The sequence below is a fragment of the Cyprinus carpio genome, chromosome B4, assembly GCF_018340385.1.
Source record: "Cyprinus carpio isolate SPL01 chromosome B4, ASM1834038v1, whole genome shotgun sequence".
Classification (NCBI taxonomy): Eukaryota; Metazoa; Chordata; class Actinopteri; order Cypriniformes; family Cyprinidae; genus Cyprinus; species Cyprinus carpio.
Genome location: NC_056600.1, coordinates 15,492,260 through 15,509,491, shown reverse-complemented (window position 1 = coordinate 15,509,491; position 17,232 = coordinate 15,492,260). Strand labels below are relative to the sequence as shown.

General features: G+C 38.5%; 1 protein-coding gene and 1 long non-coding RNA gene across 2 annotated transcripts in view; both read right to left on the bottom strand.

Annotated features, from left to right (window-relative positions):
• LOC109072188 (neuron navigator 3) overlaps positions 1-11,942 on the bottom strand; it is a 326,013-nt gene extending 314,071 nt beyond the window's left edge. Inside the window, exon 1 of the mRNA XM_042722202.1 lies at positions 11,582-11,942. The gene's annotated coding sequence lies outside the window, so the exon portion shown is untranslated. The remainder of the gene's footprint in view (positions 1-11,581) is intronic.
• A 2,481-nt stretch (positions 11,943-14,423) lies between these two features.
• On the bottom strand, positions 14,424-15,833 carry LOC122137266. Its single transcript, XR_006154723.1, has 2 exons — positions 15,346-15,833; positions 14,424-15,098 (listed from the first exon to the last, which is right to left on the bottom strand). It is a non-coding gene; the product is annotated as an uncharacterized LOC122137266 (long non-coding RNA).
• Between the last annotated feature and the right edge of the window lie 1,399 nt (positions 15,834-17,232).

The following is a 17,232-nucleotide window of genomic DNA, read 5'->3' as shown; positions in this document are numbered from 1 at the left end:
AAACGATGCTGGTGGCTAAACTGTCCCTGAACCGATACTTAAAAAAAAGCCCACCCAAAAAAAAAATAATTGTATCGATAAACACACAACTTGTGTCCTCTGTTTCTGTTTGAGTCCACTCACGCTTCACCGCCGCGGTCTGTGGATTGAAAAGCACGCTGAAAGACAGGGGGGAGAGGAAGTCTGCCACCGTTTTCATATGGAATTTTTAAGGGGACTGACTCTGAGGCAAACACAAATTTGTGTACAGTCTATGGAGCTAATTGCTATAGCCCCGCTAAAAATGGCATAGCGACGCCCATGCTTCTTACGTCCATTTCAGAGAACCAGGGCAAATATTTAAATTGATCGCTCAGGCATTAAAGTGGCACCAAAATCTGCGTTCTGATTGGGTTCTAGTACATACCGGTTACATAGGTACCCAAACCTAATCATTGCTGCCTTCCTGCAGTAGGCAAATTGGGCTCAGAGGAAAACTCCACCATTCCCGGAACAAGCTAATTAGACATGTGTTGGAAGACACATGACTTAAGCGTCTTGTTTCTGGCAGCATTTCCAGTTTTAAAAAGCTGATAGGCCCCAATAGTCTAATTGTAAACCATGATCCACATGATTCCCATTGTGGCATGCAACACATACAATGGGGCTCAAATTTCAGATTCCACACGAAAAGCTGGGATTTAAAATCTAGGAGGCGTAATAAACATTTACAAGGGATAATATTTATAAGAAATGTCCTGGCTCTTCCAAGCTTTATACTGACAGTAAATGGGTGTTGATATTCAATAGTCCAATAAAAGTCCATTAAAGTTTTTTTATAATTTAGTATTAAAAAGTAAAAAGGAAAAAGATGCTCCACATGGCTTCGGGGAGTTAATAAAAGGCCTTCTGTAAGTGAATCGACTATCCCTTCAAGATATGTAAGATCATGCTGATTCCTATTGAATTACTGGATTTTGCACATGAAAATTTGGTGAAAAATCACAAACATGACCGCACCTACATGCATGCACACCTAGGAATGATAAAAAATATGTAACAACAGGAACAACTTCCTTAAGTCCAGATATTGAGCCAAACACCCTACACATACTCAAAACTCATTGTACCATTAGGGAATAACCCAGAGGTCACTATAAAAGTGAAGGCATTAACCCTGTTAAAGCCTGGGTTCACTCAAAGATTGAACTTTATCCAACTGTCATGTGTTCCAAGAGCTTTAGTCCAGTGACAGGATGTTTGCCTCCCTCCTTTCTTTTGGCAAATGCACACTCTCACCTTTCTTCCCCACCTCCTGCAATAATCTGCACGCCTGCCGTGCTGGCATAAATAAATGGCCTCTCATGAATTCTGCATGCCCGCAGCTCACAGAAAGCTAATGACATTCATTACACCACCTTGGTCTGACAGGCTGTGTGTTTGCAAGTGTGTAGGAGGATGATGTAAAATGTTTTCGGATTCACATCGAATTGAGTGTTAAATACTACAAAGCAGGCAGGCAATGTTTGCACCACTAAGTGAACCATAAAGTCAGTGATCTGACCAATCGTGCATGTTCCAGAGTGCTCATCATCCAGTGATGAATTTCTTGCGTTTTACACAAAAAGGGGAACAAAAAATCTGCAGAACATCAAAACTGTGGTGAGAAGACTATAAATGGAAAGCACTGCTTTTAACCGCCCACTTTAAGTAAAAAACACGCAGGCATGTCACTCTTCAACAATGGCAGGAGGAACCACGGGGCAACAGATGAGACTGACTGTGAGAACAAGCATTGCGTCAGCTAGGAGGCCTGAGAGAACGGGAGGAGATAGATGAAGAGACATGAAAAAAAGCAAAGGATGAGAGCGGAACATCAGTTAACAGGGGAGGTCCTCCATTATTGTTTATTAGTGTAATTAGCTAATAAATGCTCCAGTAAGTAGTAGCTTTGAGGCTTCTGAAAGGCTGGCATGTAACCATATCAGCAGAAACCCACCAAGCTGGAAAAGGAGTGAGAGATTGCTGTGCATGGCATCTTTGGTCACAGCGTCTTCGCCTGCCGTGGTCTGTGTGAAGTTTCCCTTGTGTTTTGAAAGCAAACAGTTCATAACTTAATTAGGTCCTGCTAAGCGTAATTATGGCAGATAAATCCATACCGTGTGTTTACAGCAGAGACACCAGAGTGTGCAAACTACTGTGGTGGACAAACAGACCCGAGAACAGCATTTTAAATAAGCTTTAAGATAAGGTTTAGACAACAATCAGAAAGAAACCTATGCAGGTGAAAAGAAGTATTACACTGCATCTCACAAAGTATCTTACATTAGCCCCTTTCCTACAGTAATACCAGTAAATTGCCGTAAAATTACCGGAACAACTTTACTGGTAAATACAAAAATGTGCTGTTCACACAGGCAATGATGTTACATCTTTTTACCAGTAAAGCACCATTCACACATCGGTTTCAAATTATCAGTAATTTCTATGGCATCATTAACCAGAAATGACCTCTTAATGGCTGTGCAGTATACGCAGTCAGTAAGTAAATGCGTCATCGGTGTCAGAATTGTTATGATTGGCCCAGAGCTGTTAAATTTTGATTTTCAATGACTGTGGATTGGCTCAGGGTATAGACCCTTTTTCTGTTAGTGGCTTTTTTCTGTGGGTGGAGCTTAGGTGGAGGCAAAAAAGGTTCCTCTGACCACTTCACTAACGCTAGCTATAAAGTTTGTTAGCTTGTTTTTTTTTTAACAATGACTGGAGAAAATCTGATTTTACCTGCATAAGTAAGGTCACTCACTGTCCGGGACATTGATTGTTATTTGAAAAGGTTTAATGGACGGAACCAGATTGGGGTCACTAAACACTCACTCAAAGGATGGATGATCTGACAGGATTAATTTACCTCTGGTTGAGTGATTCACATCTTTAGAGAAACCTTAACGTGCATAGCAAAGAGAAACTCACCTGTGTCTATCTAGTCATGAAGATGTATATCCTCAGCAGGCAACTATTTTTACAGCTACATGAGAGTGAACAGGGCCAAAATACATTTAAATTAAGATGTGAATATTTTGTAGAAATAAAATTCCAGAAACTGCTAATTTTGAACAAATCAGAATATGGTGACATGCCAGTCAGCTAATCAACTCAAAACACCTGCAAAGGTTTCCTGAGCCTTCAAAATGGTCTCTCAGTTTGGTTCACTAAGCTACACAATCATGGGGAAGACTGCTGATCTGACAGTTGTCCAGAAGACAATCATTGACACCCTTCACAAGGAGGGTAAGCCACAAACATTCATTGCCAAAGAAGCTGGCTGTTCACAGAGTGCTGTATCCAAGCATGTTAACAGAAAGAGTGGAAGGAAAAAGTGTGGAAGAAAAAGATGTACAACCAACCAAGAGAACCGCAGCCTTATGAGGATTGTCAAGCAAAAAAGATTCAAGAATTTCACAAGGAATTGACTGAGGCTGGGATCAAGGCATCAAGAGCCACCAGACACAGATGTGTCAAGGAAATTGGCTACAGTACTCGTATTCCTCTTGTTAAGCCACTCCTGAACCACAGACAACAGAGGCGTCTTACCTGGGCTAAGGAGAAGAAGAACTGGACTGTTCCCCAGTGGTCCAAAGTCCTCTTTTCAGATGAGAGCAAGTTTTGTTTTTCATTTGGAAACCAAGGTCCTAGAGTCTGGAGGAAGGGTGGAGAAGCTCATAGCCCAAGTTGCTTGAAGTCCGGTGTTGAGTTTCCACAGTCTGTGATGATTTGGGGTGCAAAGTCATCTGCTGGTGTTGGTCCATTGTGTTTTTTGAAAACCAAAATCACTGCACCCGTTTACCAAGAAATTTTGGAGCACTTCACGCTTCCTTCTGCTGACCAGCTTTTTGAAGATGCTGATTTCATTTTCCAGCAGAATTTGGCACCTGCCCACACTGCCAAAAAGCACCAAAAGTTGGTTGAATGACCATGGTGTTGGTGTGCTTGACTGGCCAGCAAACTCATCAGACCTGAACCCATTAGAGAATCTATGGGGTATTGTCAAGAGAAAAATGAGAAATGAGACCAAAAAATGCAGATGAGCTGAAGGCCACTGTCAAAGAAACCTAGGCTTCCATACCACCTCAGCAGTGCCACAAACTGATCACCTCCATGCCACGCCAAATTGAGGCAGTAATTAAAGCCAAAGGGGCCCCTACCAAGTATTGAGTACATGTACAGTAAATTAACATACTTTCCAGAAGGCCAACAATTCACTAAAAATGTTATTTTTTTTTATTGGTGTTATGAAGTACCCATATTTGTTGAGGTGAATTTGTGGGTTTTTGTTAAATTTGAGCCAAAATCATCACAATTAAAAGAACCAAAGACTTAAACTACTTCAGTCTGTGTGCACTGAATTTATTTAATACATAAGTTTCACAATTTGAGTTGCATTACTGAAATAAATTACACAAATATACAATTACAGGTGATTAAGTATATAAATCAGTTTGTTGTTTTGCACACATGCACACAGACATTATTTCATTCATGGCAGTCATGCAATGCATAAGAAAAACTTGCGTAATGCAAACCATAATCCATAACAACAAAAGACTACTTTATTTAACCTTTTCTGATAAAGAGTGTGCGCTGCAAACGCGAGCATTTTTGGCGATCGTTTCTGTCCAGTCCAATCATTTTATCACGTTTAAAGTGATACTCCATTGCAAAATGAAAATTTTGTCATTATTCATTTACCCCCATGTCGTTCCAAACCCGTAAAAGCATTGCTCGTCTTCGGAACACAATTTAAGATATTTTGGATGAAAACCGGTAGGCTTGAGACTGTCCCATAGACTGCCATTTAACCACAGCTGTCATAATTTTTTTGTCTGGCAGTGGCACCAGGTATGCATTAAAATTTCTAATTGGAGCCTATACTATGTCGATTCTGGCACCCAACAATACAACAAGATGATATTTTAGGCGAATCTGTGCTGGGTTTTTTTTTTTGTTTTCGTTTTTTTGCCTCCAGCTAGCGCTGTGACGTAATTGTGACGTCGGCCCTAAAAGGGTCTATCTGTCTTATGTTAGTGCGTTCTGAACTAATACGTGCTCATACCAGTAATCTCGTTTTGCATTTAAACAGAGCAGATAACCAGTGATTTATTGGTAATGTTACAAATTCTCATACCCGTTAAATTGACTGATTTTAGCAGTATTTTTGATATGGTCCTGTTCTCTCATGATCTCTTACCGGTAATTTACCAGTAAAGACTGTATGTGTGAAAGGGGCTATTGGCTACTGTTCTAAAGTTTGAGGTCGGTGGGATTTTTTAAAATGTTTTTTTGTAATAAGTTTCTTATGTTCACCAAGGAAGCATTTATTTTATCAGAAATTAAATAAAAAAAATATATTTTTGTGAAATAATATTACAATTTAAAATAAAACCTAATATGTTGAATTACTGCTCAAGTAACATTTCGTACTATAATCAATGTTGAAAACTGTTGTGATTCTTAATATTTTTAGTGCAAACTGTCATACTTTTTTCAGGATTATGTGATGAAACAAAAGATTTGAAACAGAATTTTTGTAACAATGCAAATGTATTTACTGTCATTTTTAATCAATTTAATGCATCCTTGCTAAATAAAATTATTAATTTCTTATTTAAAAAATACAGACATACTGACCACAATTATAAAGGCAAAAAACATTATACATAAAACATAACTGACATTCTAAGTCACAAGGAAATGACAACATGACCAATGTACAGTAACATCAACATTTAATGGTCACGAAATCCGTTCAAAACCATCTCATGAAATGCATGCAATTCCAGATGCAGCCTTTGTAGTTATTTTGTATTTGCTGCTATGGTAATAATATGTTAAGATATAGTAGGGACACAAACTACTTGATATCTTCGATTTTCCTTACAGCTGAGAAGGAAACTGAAAAAGCTACTTTTCACCCCCAAGTCTGGCAGTTACTTCAAGCAATGACTTGCTAATTGCTCCTCTGAGCTTTACTGATTAAGGTGAGTTTTTAAAGGTAATTATCACAAGATTTGTCTTGGCAGAGATGCTTTGCTCTTTTGTGAGTTTGATTAAGAAAGGCCTCAGTGTTACTGGTATCAGCAAATGGGCACTTTGTGATTCAAATCATTTTGCCCATTCACAACCACACAAAGGCATGGTGTATCTCTTGGCTCCTGATGCTCTAACTTAATATGAAAACCTCACACTACGCTCCATTGATGCAGCATTACTGGATATGACGGATAATGACTCATTTTCCAAACTCTTTTCTGAATATAGGCCTGTTTTCTCAATTATCTTATTTAATAAACCAATAAACTGCGGGTTACCCTGTGTTCAACATGAACAGAAAAGAATATAGTTGTGATATTAAAGACATTAGGATGGTAGACAGAAACAAATCAAAAGAGCAAATGTAGACAGAGAGATCAGGAGGGAGTCAGAGGGGAGCAGATGCTCTTTTTGGCCTGCTGAGATAATCCTCGATGCTAAAATCCATTCACTGATTTATGCTTGATAAAAACCCATGGCTTCAACTGCCATCGCCACTGAATGCAGGATAATTTGAAATGAATTAAGTTTATCCCTTTGAAACAAATGATCCAAAACCCTCTTTGAGGAGTTTAACTTCTCTGCTGCTATGACAACAACACAAAAGCTAGTTAAAAAATCATTGCTATCATGATTTTAAAGCAGAAAGTATGAGTCTCATTGTAAATAGAGTATTCAACCCACTGAGTAAATGAACCCAGTGACAGAGAAACCCACAAAACAGCCGTTACACACAATATTCCTCTTTTGCACGCAGAATTTTATGATACAATGAATGCCACAATGATTGTTGTAGGGAAGGAAAGAAATTCTTCTTCTTCAGCATTTCTTGGACTCTGTCCACACCAATTCCCATTCACACACAAACACACACACAAGCAGAAATAACAATCAGTGTGGGTCCCTAGACTCAGCACTGTGAGGTAGAAAAAGCCCAAGTCTTATTCTCTCCTAATAGCACAAGAAGAAAAACACACATATGAGGAACAATCTTCATACCACAAAGAAACACACACACCCTAAAACTGACGCCTATAAACTGAGTAGATTGGACTCTGGCTGCACCTCTACGATAAAGAAAGACAGGCTGACTGTCTAGGTTATTTGGCATTGGTTAATTAAACCCTTTCAGCATCAAAGCTAACAGGACACCAAGCTCTAGCCTAATTGAAATGAAACAGGGTGTTAAAGATCTTTGTTAATAAAAACCTCAGCAACTTCTGACTGACATATTTAATGAGAAGGCAAATGTATGAGGGACCACTGGGAGTCTGTAGGCAATGAACAGAGTTTCGAGTAACAAACGCTCAAGGTTCACAGGCAAGATCTTTTACAGGCATTTTGAAGACAACATCTGTGGTGAAGCTGTTAAAATGAAATTTAAAAAAAATAACTTCAGATTTGATTAATCAGATCTGAAAATCATTTCATGTCTTTCCAGTTCCAGTGTGGCCTGATAGGTTCATTAAAACAGATAGCCTAAATCTTACGACATCAAACCATGTTGAGCCTCCTTTTACTTGCTGAGAGAAATGAGGGAGTGGTATCTAATCAGACTGAAGCATCTTCCTAATCTGCTTCTCAATTTATTCACTGCAACTTTACATTCGGAAGGGAGTAGAGAATCAGAGTAAACCATATTTTAGCCCTGTATACAGTAACATTCTGCTATGTGTGCTGTCAGAACGGTGGTGGATTGTTATTAGTATGAAGCTCTGTGGTGTCCCTTGCCTTCCACACTCATGACCTGCTTGAATTTATGAGTGCTACACCTACAGAAAGAAGGGCAAATATGGACTATTGGGGTTATTCACAGCTGGCAGGTTAACTTAAACAGCTAAGATACGTTGAGCAGAATGTGAATGTCTTATTATAATAGGCAAATCTATAAAACACTTTAAAGATTTCATATAGAGCTATTGTGGTCATGTGGGAAATGCGAGTTCCAGTGGATCACTTTATATTCCCATTATATCCCAAAATCAGAATCAATAAATGTATTAAAAAAAGAAAAAATAAACATAAAAATATATAAATAAAAATGGTGATGTCGATTATCCATTGCAAAAAAAATAAATAAATAATAATAATAATAATAACTTTTACATTTTTGTTTTTTACTATTATATATTTTAAAATGTAATTTATTACATTTAGGAGCCATTACTCCAGTCTACAGTGATCCTTCAGAACTCATTGTAATATGCTGATTTGCTGCTCAAGAAATATTTCTTATTAATAATTATCATTGGAAATTGTTGTTCTGTTTAAGGTTGTTGTGGAAACTGCATGTGATACATTATTCTCATGATTATTTAAGGAATTTGAACTTCAATAATTAGTATAATAATAATATTCTCAGTTTATAATGCATACAATAACATAAAAGCATGATAATACACTATTGACGAGTCTCCAGAAAGTCTAAAACCACACTTACAACCCAAAATACCGCAGTTGCAGAGATGGATTGAGGCTGCAGAGCAGAGATAAAAAGAAAGGAAGTAGTTACCGACACCTCTTTTTTTCATTATTTCATCTATTTCTCCCACTCAAAGGCAGTGTTGGCCGCAGTCACAGACAAGTGCAGGAAAGAATGCCTATTTGTCATGACAACCTAATTCACAGGCATTTGAGAGTCGCTTCACAAGCCATCAGTGTCAGAATGTGCTCTGCCTTTAACGGATCCAAGTGACAAATCAACTTGGCCTTTCTTGTTCTCTCTCCTCATCCCTTTCTCATTCTCTCCACCTCACAATCTCTTCTGTATCTCCCTCCTCAACTTCTGACACTATGCCCAGAAAAGCATTTCTCAAGCACCTCTATGCCATTGTTTCTCTCCTGATGTTTTCCTAAATTGCCCTGGCAAATCGGTTTCTAAATAATGAATAACGAAATAGAACGTGAAAGCTGATACACATATACAATACAAATACATTCTCTATCTTCTACAAAAATAGACCAAAAGTATTTATGATGCAGTACATATATTTTTGTGAATAGGAATAGGAAATAAAAAATCATGGCCCATGTTCGAATAAACTAACTTCATTAAAGTGTTCTTTCTTTATTGGCTGCAAACAGCAATTCAGCTGCCGTCATAAGTCACATGACAACTCCAACCGGCATGCATAAATATATTGTAGAAAATACTTTGGTCGAAAAAGCAAGTTCTTCATCAAATGCCATAAGGAACCATATCAAGATGAATCAGATCTCTTCATCTCTCCTTGAAACTTGAACACATCTCCATGACAGAACTAAAGCCAGTTTTCTCTTAAAAAAAAAAAAAAACAGAACAAAACAAGATAAAAGACCGATAAGAAAAGGAAAAAATGGGAGGGGGGAGCAAAAAAAGGAAAAATTTTGCATCACTTGCTCACCAACGGATCTTCTGCAGTGAATGGGTGCCATCAGAATGAGTGTTTGAACAGCTGATAAGCACATAAAACAGTTCCAAAACCGTTCTAAACAAACATGTTGGTGGATTTTGATACGAAAGGACAATTAGGGGATGGATTTTTTTCAATGGAGGAATATTATTATTATTATGTTTGGGCAGAAGAGACAGTTTAAAGACAGTTTACGGTTTAAATGCCATAATGATGGATCCATTTGTTTTGAACAATTATGCAGCTTTCACTTCAGAAGACTTTAGCTGATAGAATGGAGTCATGTGGATTGTTGTGTTCTGTTTGGACTCTCATTCTGAAGACACCCATTCACTGCAAAGAATCCACTGATGAGCAAGTGACATAAATGCTAAATTTCTCCTAATTCATTCAGATGAAGTAACAAACTCTTTTACATCTTGGATGGCCTGAGGGTGAGTACATTTTCAGCAAATTTTCATTTCTGGGTGAACAGTTCCTTTAAGATAACAGCTATATGATGAGGTGAATCATGTCAAATTAAGCATAAACAATGGCCGGAAGAAATGCTGAATGTGAAAAAGAACTGCAGATGGAGATGGGAGGAGAAAGGCTGGAGGAGATTGAGGGATGATCTGTGAATGTAGAAGAGGAGAAGAGAGGAGTCCTTCAGGGTCCACTGCACCGCTAGTGAAAGTGGCCACCGGTTCAAATTAGAAACCATGTGGTGACAAGTGTGAGAAAATCTCATTAACTCTCCATCCGCCCAGAGAACTGATTCATCTGTCTTTACATGGTTCCTTTCAGCAAGCCTGGATTACAGCAATTCTCCCGTGTGCCATTCAGCACTCGAGTTCATTTACTGTAGTGCGGGATACAGCACGCTTTGGGCAGAGAAACTGGATTGGGACCAAACACGCGTGTGAACAACACAATCATGTAAAGAAACATCAAGTGTCTTGTCTTTCATGACCGTGAAATCAGGAGACAAAAGGCAATTAGTAGAAATGTGTGTAATTCGCTAGCATTCACTGCATGGATGATATCTGTAAAAAATAAGCCCCTTAATTGTAATCCATTCGTAAACTACAGATAGGATGACACGGATCATTCATAATAAGGCCCAGGGCTTTTTTTAGCAGCCAAAAATATCAATCCTGTCGCAGACATGTGTTCATTTGTGTTCATTTGTAATTGGGTAGTTGGCATGACATGTCAAGCAATGAGTTCTGATATGATATACTCCATCCACAGCTATTTCAGTAAAATTTCAGTAATTTCTGCATGAAGATTTTTGTGATGTTATATTAATTGAGAGACTAAATTAAATATATTATACTGAAAAAAAAACATGAATTTATTATAATACAGGACTAATTCTTTTGGGGGGGGGTACTCTACAAAAAAATGTTTACCACTCTACAAAAAAAAATACTGCCTCTCTACATAATTCATTATATTCATACATGTGACAATTACATGGAGGCTTTTGTGATGCTGTATCAACTGAGGATCCAATATTATGACTGTCAAAGTACTTCAGAGAACTGGAATCATTCAATTATGCATTTACATACACTTTAACATTAAATCTTACATGCGGTGAATGCTTGGCGTTGAAAAATACTACTTCAACACATAATGCATTATAACATGTAATATAAAGTGTTGCCCAGGGGTTCTGTAGCGCACATAAGGAATTACTATTGCTCTGCATGGCAAGAGAAAAGCATGTGTTAAGTCCTACATTAATGTTTCTGCTTGCATCTAATATTAAATATGCAGCACATTAGATCAGATCTGACTGATGAGACTAAATGCTTTCTGCACGAGGCATCAGATGATGTTTTGTTGCATCCCTCAGCATCCTTCATGCGCGCGGGTAACAATGAGCAATACTTTATCAGCAGTGAGCAGTTTAACAATTTAACCGAAAAGACCACTGCGAGTTCACTAAACAGGCCTGTTTAACACTTTTAAAACCAAGTCTATCCACCTTTTATTCTATTTCAATGCCCGGTGAGGCTCGAGCATCCCTGGCAACAGTTGAAATACGACATTATAACGTTAAAGTATCTATTCACTTCGGTGCACTTCATTTCAAAGGTAAGACTTTATAAGATAAGGGGAGTAGCAGTACGTACCTTTCCAGGGATTCACAATCTGTCCTCAAGTCTGCGAGTCCCGTTATTTGGCATCGTCACCTTTCAGAAAGGCAGCGAATTCCACAAAAGCCGCCTCACCTGCTCCGGCGGCAGCTCTAGGCAACGGAGGATGGATTAAAGCGGAGATGCTGTGAAGAGAGTCGAGCTGCGAATCACCAGTAACTCGCTCCGGAGGTATTAGTCCGCCCAGAGATCCGGGAGCGGCTGTCACTCCTGCCTGTCCCTCTCGCGGACCTGTCAGCGCCAGCCACCCGCTCTCACGAGCCAAACCCCGGACAAACAAACGCGCCTCGCTGCTGTAACGGCTCCCGTAACCACCGCGCGGCGCTGCTGTCTCCATAACAACTGAGGAGAGGTTTGACTGAGGTGAACTCTTTCAGAGTTGTCACATCTCGAGACAGCTTTTACTTTATCTGTTATTTAAGAAAAGGACGTCGCGTCATATAATATTTATTCATTGTTTACTAAAAATTCTGAATAATATACTTGAGTGCTGGGGGGGGGGTGTTTTTGGGACACTGAATCTCCAGGTGACTCTACCAATCATTTAGGTGGCTCACGTGACGCCGCGCAAAAACTGACGTCATTGCAGCTCTTCCGCCAATTCTGCGATTTATTTACTTACATGCATTATTTATTATTTCGTGCTTTGTTATTTGTTTACATTAAAATCAAAAGCACAAAGAAGCACCATGTCATCATCACCTAACTGAAAATACCTCCTGCTGTTGCCCCTCAGTTGATTTTGTTTACAGTTTGAGTATAAATATTTGTCCTCCACCCTTTTGAATTTAAATTTCTAAACAATGAAGTTTGATTATTGCTTTATCAACCCTTAATGTAGAATATTCTTGCATTTTATCTGTTTTTTTTCTTGTGTTTACATGTAATTTGAGTTTATTAAATTATTCTAAATTCACACTGACCGCAGTTCATCTTGACCAAAATCTACAAATTTGAAAACACCAGGATTAATTACATAAGGGGTCAATTGGATTTTTGAGGAGAGCACTGTGACGCTGGATGGAACACAAAACCAGTCATAAGGGGCAACTTCTTGAAATTGAGATTTATACATGAAAGCGGAATAAATGAGCTGAGATACAACTACTTGAAAAGATGGAATCTGAGGCTCCAAAAAAAACAAACAAAAAAAAGAAAAAAACACCTGCCAATAAAGTTGTCCAAATGAGGCTCTTAGTAATGCATATTTCTAATCAACAATTACATTTTTATATATTTATGGTAGGAAATTAACAAAATATCTTCTTGGAACATGATCTCTACTTAATTTACTAATGATTTTTGGCATAAAAGAAATATCATTAATTCTACCCATACAATGTATTGTTGGTTATTGCTACAAATATACCTGTGCTACTTATGACTGGTTTTGTAGTCCAGCATCACAAATGAGTAACAGTGTTCTATCACTGTTGTCTTTATTCAAATTATTTAACAAATGCATATGCATAAGCTCAAAACATAAATGTTTTAAATAAATAATTGTTCTACCTAGCTAGAAATTATATTTTACCCAAGTTTAATCTGTTTCTGTGAGTGGCCACATACGTAGAGCCTGAAATGAATCGAGAGGGTGTTAAATTATGCATCACCACAAGGCAGCGCTGTTCTTCTCTTAAAATCATCCCGCTAGCTTTGCTGCATTCCCAAGGTGATTTTTTACCATAAGTTGCTGTGTACTAACAGTCTGAGAATGATTGATTGATGCCATTTCTTCGTACACGTGCCTTGTGTAATCTCTGCCTCATTCTAAGCTCTGATTACAGCCTTTGCACACAGAGTTTGAAGTAATTAGCACCTTTCCACCTTCAGCTTGTGTGTGACTGCAGCGCATCTCTAACATGGAAATGTGATTGATTGCCTGGCAACCATCTCTGTCATTTCCAGCGGCATCACTCATCGAATCACGAAGCACAATATCTCAATACCCAATGGCACAAAATGTTTAAGATAGCTTGGCTGCAACACAAAGAGTTTAATTCACATAGAACCTGCTCAAATGGTCAACTCACTTTGTCTAGGTTACCATAGTAAGTGTACTGCAAACAGTTATATTGACAAATTGAAATGAACACTTCATGCATTACACATCCATTACTTTATGGAAAAATAATTTATTCCAGTGATTAAGTCCAGCTGTAATGTCATGCAAGTCAAGGGAGCTGACAACCAAGTCCTTTGAGACCCGCCATCCGTCCTTCATCGATGGTCAGAGTATTTCTCCAGCATCTGAAATGAAGAGTTCCCACACCCGCAAATTCCAAGCCCTCCAACTGCCCTTGGCCCAGTCCCCCAGATCAAGATTGCAGAGGTGAAGCTGGCCATTGAGAAGATTGAAAGAACCAAAGCAACCGGTGCCGATGATATACCGATCGAGGCCTGGAAGATCCTCGGGGACCACAGAGCAACCTTCCTCGCTGACCTGTTCAACCGAATTGTGGCCGAGAACAAGCCTCCCCACGCTTGGACAACAAGCACAACAGTGCCCATTTGGAAGGCCAAGGGGGATGTCAGTGAGTGTGCAAACTACCGGCCAATATAATGTTCATGCAATGAAGATCTTCAAGCGAGTGCTGGACCGTCGCCTCCAAAGCCTTGTCGACATCACGCCAAACCAGTGTGGTATTGTGAAGGGATGTGGCATCACTGACGCCATGGAGAAGCATCGAGAGAAGTACAAGACAGTGCACATGGCCTTTGTGGACCTGGAGAAAGCATTTGACCGGGTCCCCCACAATCTCATCTGGCGAGCACTGAGGTTCCATAGCATCAAAGAAGAGCATGTAAAGTGGGTAAAACTACTGTATCAGAACACCTCAAGCTTGGTCAGATGCCCAGTCGGGATGTGGCCACACTTCAATATCACTGTTGGTGTCCACCAATGGGCTCAAAATCAACATTGCCAAAACGGAGTACCTTGAATGTGGCCCCCAAACCAATGTCACCATCGCAATGATGGCCAGAAGTTGAAGACAGCCCAATTCAAATATCTCGGGACCCTGGTTTATGACAGATGGCAACACCATCCTTGACATGTGGGCAAGAACCATTGCAGCATGGCTCAAGTGGAGACAGGTCACCGGAGTCTTGTGTGATACGAAAATCACAGAATTTTCAAGAAAACATGAGTCGGCCCTCCACACGATGGAAATTAAGATGCTCTGGTGGATGCTTGGGCTGACCCTCCATGACCACATAATGAATGAGGCCATCAGGCGATGACTCAGAGTAGCCGCAATAACGGAGAAGATGAGGGAAGCCCGCCTGAGGTGGTACAGCCACAACATGTGCAGTGATGAGGACTCAGTGGCAAAAACAGTGCTCTGTTTCGATCCTGGAGTCCGCCAGCTACGAGGAAGACCCAAGAAGCAGCGGATGGACTCCGTCACAGAGGATATGAGAGCGGTGGGCCTGTCCCCAGAGGACGTCACAAACTGAGCCAAATGGAGGAGACAGAGCCAAGCTGCAGACCCTGTGAGAACACGGGAGAACGCCAGGAAAGAACTAATGGATTAAGTCCAGCTCATCTGTTATGATTTCATTTAACCTTTATCAACAAAATTCAAAACAACTTTATACTATTAAACATTAGATTAAACCGTCAAACTTGACAAGCAAAAATCAGGTTTATAGTGAATAAAAAGCAAAGATACAAAATTTCTCAAAGATTCACTTGGTTTGGGAAACTTCTAGTGATTTCTGAGTGAAAATAATTTAACTTTTTTCAGTGGAATGGAGTTTCTCTGGAATACGTCTACAGATGGATCAATCACAACAGATGACACAAAGCCTTGCCAGATCAAAGGTCACATGTTTGATGCTTTTAGGACAGGCAATAAGCCCTTGCCAACATGTGTCAGCGGGATATGATGGAGAGACTCTAAAAAAAGGACAAGAATAACAACAAGAATTCTAGCTATAATAGTTCTCATTTAGAAGTTTAAATATTTATTTTTAACAAATATAAAAAATATAAATTAACAGATAAATGCAGCTTTAGGAAGCATTAAGGCCTGTTTACCACAAGGACAATAACTATAAAGATAACGATAAAGATACAGTTCTAAAAATTGTTCTCAGTATTACAGAATAACAGAGTCCACACCACAGCTACGATAATGACACAGAGAAACAATATCGTTGAAATCACTTTCAGACCGATTTTCCCCAGCTGATTAACAATAAAAACAATGATACCCAATCAGAATCAATCAATTTAAAGCGGCAGGCATGCATGTGCTAAGAATAAACAGATGGTATTGTCCACTGGTGTGGACGCTAATAATGTTATATTTATAGTTCTCATTCTTGGTGTGAATGGGGATTTAGTGTCTTTCAAAACCTTTTTAAAACCTTACAGACCCCAAAACTTTTGAAGAGACGTGTAGATTTTATCCATTTCTCTCATCTTTATCACATGTGCAGGTAAGAAGAATGGAGGCAAGAACTAATTAGAAGTAGCCTATATTCAACAAAACAAAAGACAATGAAGTATGACAAAAACCACAAACCAAACCATACACAGACCAAAACAGATAATGAATGAAAACTGTCCAACATCGGGTATAAATACACAGGATAAATGAGGGCTAAAATAAGGAACAGGTGGAACTAATCAATCAACAAATGAGTAACTATAGCAATCAAGGACACGGGGCTAAACACAGAAAAAAGAAACTAATCCAAAACCACACAAATAATGTGATAATCTTAGTTTGTTTTTCATATATGATTGAACACAATTTTGATTAGTTTAATTTTGAAAAACAACTATTCAGTCAGTTCCATTCGAGTTCACACAAACATCAGAGTCAACATTCACACCTGACAACTACAGCCAAATTTACATTTATGCATTTAGCAGATGCTTTTATCCAAAGCGTAGCTGCTTAGAGTTTAATGATGTCACAGAATTTACCGGTGTTGATTCACACACAAATGTTTTTTGTGTGTTTAGTACACTATTTATAGTTTAAACCTAGCAAACTCTATTTTGTGAAATGAGCTTGTCTAATTTCCACTTTGATATTTTATCATTTAATGAAACAATTATAATATATAAAGTTTAAATGTTGCTTAATGTTAAATTAAATTGAAGTTTTAATCTGATAAATTTATCACAAGCACATTCAATAATTTGAATACATAAGAACTTTTTACAAATTAAAACATCACCAGATTTAAAATATACCAGTTAACTTCAGGCTGACCGAAATCTTTTAGTTAAAAAAAACCTACATTAAATCATCTGATGGCATCTGATTGGATCTGGCATCTGATGACATCTGATGGGATCTGGCAAACTGGATCCAAAGTTTCTAGCATGGAGATTCAATCTAACATTTTTATTGGCAAGATGTTATGCAGAATCATAACAGAGATTAGTTTATTAAGAAAATGGACTATTAAGCAGTCAGTCATTGCACAAGTTCATTTAATATTTAAAGAAGTGAACAAAACTATATACATAAACCAATCTTTTTTTTTTTTTTTAATCAAATTTAAAATGGACTTTTAATGAGTCGAGTCCTCTGGAACTCTTGATGGACATTCAAATATATCTTCTGATGGATCCATCACTACAAACAACCCACAGCCTTCTCAGA